The 5,000-nt window shown below is 34.2% G+C and overlaps 1 protein-coding gene across 3 annotated transcripts in view; it reads right to left on the bottom strand.

Moving 5' to 3' along the window:
- The window catches only part of LOC136831215 (homeobox protein engrailed-1a-like), a 236,682-nt gene that overhangs the window by 155,805 nt on the left and 75,877 nt on the right, over positions 1–5,000 (bottom strand). The window lies entirely within an intron of this gene.

Genomic DNA, 5,000 nt, shown 5'->3' with positions numbered 1-5,000 from the left:
CTCTCTCTCTCTCTCTCTCTTCTCTCTCTAGCTGGTTTGTTCGTGCGAAACGTAACCTTTATATCTCTCACTGATATATATACATATATAAAAATAGAATGTGTAGAAAACTCTCTCTCTCTCTCTCTCTCTCTCTCTCTCTCTCTCTCTCTCTCTCTCTCTTTGTTTCTTTGTTCAAGTGAAATGTAACGTCTCATTATATATATACATATATATATTATATATATATATATATATATATATATATATATATATATATATATATATATATATATATATATATATATAATATTTATAAATACTCTCTCTCTCTCTATCTCTCTCTTAGAAACTCTCTCTCTCTCTCTCTCTCTCTCTCTCTCTCTCCCCGTCCGTACCGTATAAGCCTTATTCGTCACCTCGCCCCTTCCCAATTAGTTTATTTAATTCCTCCATGTCCCTGGGCCACATCCGCACCCGAAAAGACACCCCCGCCCCCCTTTTATCATCCACCGGGCACATCCATCCATCATCAATCGCACTCATCCAAACGCCGCGATCCATCAATTGTCTTTTCAATTGCCGGGACGTCGGCGACCGCCACAACACAGCCTGTGAGGGGAGGAAATCACGGCTACTCACACTTCCTTAAATATCTACTTTAGCGACGCCGCAAATCAACCCCGCCTCAGCCCCGCTCGCCCGAGTCAACTTGGGTGGTCCGAACTAGACCGAGGCCCGTTTGGGCGTCTTTCGAGCGACTTGGCGCCGCGGAAAGCGCTTCCACCGGTAGTTTCCGACCCGTAGAATGCCCTGCCGAAGGTTAGAAGTCCGTAGGACGCACGGGGCGCGTGTTAGGGGCGTTTTAGGCGTCCGGTGTTGGGCCGGCCGAGTGCGTGTGGTCCCGACGAGAGTGACAGGACACAGCACGGGGTGGGATATTAGCAATGGTTACAGCGCCCGCCCTTCACACACACCGGGACCACCCGAGCACTGGCGCGTCCCGGCCCGTGCTCCTCGGCGCTGGCTTCGGCTAGCCAGCCAGCCAGCCTGCGGGCCTTCCTCTCGGGGCGGGTAGAATTTCTCGACTTCTCTTCACGTTTCTCCTTATAACTGCTTATTCTTTTGAAGTTCTTGTAATTTCTGTGTAGTTTTACGGCTCTTCAACATGTATATATTATATAGAGGGTGAAAAAACGCTTAAATGCACCACAATTAGTTAATAAAAGAGTGATTGTATGGAGTAGCAAGACGCGACCAAAATCTAGTTTATCGACGTCTTACGAAGTATTTTCATTATCGATGGTCATTACTAGTTCTGCCGTAACTTGTAAGTTGTTTTTAAGTTTGTTTACGATCGAATTAATCTCTGAAGGTCAATAAGTAGTGTAATTTTCGAAGGATGAGTTAATGAATAATGAGAGGAGAGGGTACGGAACAACTCGCTTGATTGAACACGAGGTCGTTTTTTGTTAACTTAACATCAGATATTAAGATATTTTATAGATTTTTTTTATTGAATGTCAGGTTATTTTGAAGTTTGCTAATGATAGAGATATATATATATACATTTTGGTGATGAGGATGAAGCTTAAATTTGTTAGTGTGAGTGAAAAGTAGATTGTTAATGAGGATCAGGAAGCCAGTAGTAGGGTTTAAATTGAAAGAGGGTTTTAGTTTTTTTTTAAACTTATGATCCTGAAATCACTGAGGAATATAGTTATGAATGATGAATTTGACTACTCTGGGAGTTTCTCTCTCTCTCTCTCTCTCTCTCTCTGTCTAGACTTGCTGAGAGAATGTATTTCTCTACTTTCCTCATTTTCTCTTAAATTTATTAATGTTATCTCTCTCTCTCTCTCTCTCTCTCTCTCTCTCTCTCTCTCTCTCTTTAGACTTGTTTAAAGAATGTATTTCTCTCTACTTTCCTTATCATTTTCGTCTTAAAATTGTTAATGTTATCTCTCTCTCTCTCTCTCTCTCTCTCTCTCTCTCTCTCTCTCTCTCTCTCTCTCTTTCTCTATCTCTCTCTTTTTTGAAACTTATTAATGTATCTCTCTCTCTCTCTTCTCTCTCTACCATTTTCTCTTCTCTCTCTCTCTCTCTCTCTCGATTTAAAAATTTCATTATCATTTCTTTTTTAAACTAATCTCTCTCTCTCTCTCTCTCTCTCTCTCTCTCTCTCTCTCTCTCTCTCTCTCTCTCTCTCTCTCTCTCTCTCTGGGCTTGTTTAGAGAACGTATTTCTCTCTACTTTCCTTATCATTATCGTCTTAACCATATAAATATTATGTACATTTTAATTTTTTTAATAGTCCCACATACATCAACTTCTTCTTCTTCATCTTCTTATTCTTATTATTATTATTATTATTATTATTATTATTATTATTATTATTATTATTATTTCAGAGGACCCAGCTGCAACGTCAGATCTCATCCACAAATTGAGCTAACATTATTTGCAATTAGATCCTCAAGCATATTACTTTCTCTCTCTCTCTCTCTCTCTCTCTCTCTCTCTCTCCTCTTGCTTAGAGAATGCATTTCTCTGCTTTATCATTTTCGTCCTAACATTATTAATGTTATTTACAATTTTATTTATTTTATTTATTTATTTATTTTTTATTATTATTATTATTATTATTATTATTATTATTATTATTATTATTATTATTATTATTATTATTTCAGTGGACCCAGCTGCACCTTCATATCTCTCTCTCTCTCTCTCTCTCTCTCTCTCTCTCTCTCTCTCTCTCTCTCTCTCTCTCTCTCAGAAGTAGTCTGGAATTATCAGAATGAATCTGGAAACTGATAAATAGAACAAAAATAAGGATGACATAGAACTAATCTCTGACTTCGTCCCCTGCAGAGATTTCTCTCTCTCTCTCTCTCTCTCTCTCTCTCTCTCTCTCTCTCTCTCTCTCTCTCTGAGGACAACAACAACGCTCTAATGACCCCATTACGTCATTCAATTACTTTATTACGTCCCCACGTTGATCGCTGCGCAGGTAAGCTATACTCAAGTGAAGTAATGTCTGCATTCAAAATGCGTAATTTCCCTTTTGGAGACGCCATGAAACCTTGCGGCATGGGTCGGGACGGTGATTATGGAGACTCGCTCGAAATTGACTTTCATATTAAGAGAAGATAGAAGAGGACTGGAGACTGTGGGAGATTGGGTTGTCCCCGTAATTTCGTCTGTTTGCTTGCGTGTGTGCTTGTGTGTGCTTTGTGTGTGTGTGTGCTTGTGTGTGTGTGTGTGTGTGTGTGTACATTTCGATTGTTGGTTAGGATGATTAGCTGTAGGAAGAAAATCAAAAACAACTACAACAATAATAATAATAATAATAATAATAATAAGAAGAAGAAGAAGAAGAAGAAGAAGAAGAAGAAGAAGAAGAATAAGAAGAAGAAGAAGAAGAAGTAATAATAATAATAATAATAATTCTGGTAAGAAAGGCTTCAATGACCTTAGTAATTGTGACGCCAAGAAAACCCCAGTGATTAATAATAATAATAATAATAATAATAATAATAATAACCTAATAGAGAAAGAATTCAGTAGAGTTAAAGCAATTCAATAATAATAATAATAATAATAATAATAATAATAATAATAATAATAATAATAATAATAATAATTAATTACCTGTAGAGAAAGAATTTTTTGGTAAAAAAAAAATGTTAAGAGCAATTCTCAAAATAATAATAATAATAATAATAATAATAATAATAATAATAATAATAAGAATAATAATGATAATTAATGATAATAAACTGTAACAGTAACAATATTAATATTGATAATATAATGCAGGCTCAGCAACCATAATGATTATATAATGATAATAATGATAAATGTACCTGAAGAATAAAAATAAAACAAAGAATTCAGGGCTAACTGTGAAAGCTAAACATCGCAAAAGAGCCAAAAAAAAAAAAAGCGGAGCAAACCCACCTGCTCCTTTTTGTAGCCATTAAAGGCCATTACTTTAACGGCCATTAAATACACCCCCTTCCACCCCCCACCCCCCAACAACCGCCTCTCCACACCCTATTCCACCCCCCTGGTCAATTTTTTTTTTATTTATTTATTTTACTTTATTACGGTCTACAGAAATTGATATTTAACTTAATGGTAGTTAGAGATTACTGACTAAAAATATAGCAAAATTAAGCTGACAGTTAATGAATCTTTGTCGTTAAATAAATAGGTATATATGTGAGGTAAACATTGTATCATCATCATCATCATTACTTATTATTATTATTATTATTATTATTATTATTATTATTATTATTATTATTATTATTATTATTATTATATCTGCAACTGTATACAACATTGGTACATTTGACTAGGCTGAAAATGTTAGTGAGAAAAACTGTAAATTCACATGATTTTATTTAGGCTTTATATACTGTATATACTGTATACATATATATACATATATATAGTGTATATATATACACATACATATATATAATATATATATATATATATATATATATATATATATATATATATATATATATATATATATATATATATATATATATATATATATATATATATATATTATATATATATATATATATATATATATATATATATATATATATATATATATATATATATATATATATATATATATGGCTGGGTAAGCCGTCCCGAGTTAGGATTCCTTCCAAGGAAAGGGATGTTGTTGTTGTATTGGTGATTCTCATTTTGAGGAGTGATTCTCGAGTGATTAATGATTCTCAGTTTTACGATGACTCATAATTAGTTGATGGAACTCGTAACGTATCTAATGATTCTCTTATCGATGATGAATCTCATGACGTGTGGCGATTCTTATTTACTTTGGTGATTCTCTATATCGTTAAGGAGTCATTTTGAAAATGACTGTTTAGTTAACAATTCTATATTTTACGATGATTCTCACTTAGTGATTCTCATTTTTTATGATGATTCTCACTTAGTGATTCTCATTTTTATGATGATTCTCATTAATG

This window comes from Macrobrachium rosenbergii, chromosome 48, assembly GCF_040412425.1.
Source record: "Macrobrachium rosenbergii isolate ZJJX-2024 chromosome 48, ASM4041242v1, whole genome shotgun sequence".
Classification (NCBI taxonomy): Eukaryota; Metazoa; Arthropoda; class Malacostraca; order Decapoda; family Palaemonidae; genus Macrobrachium; species Macrobrachium rosenbergii.
This window is presented reverse-complemented; position numbering and strand designations above follow the sequence as displayed.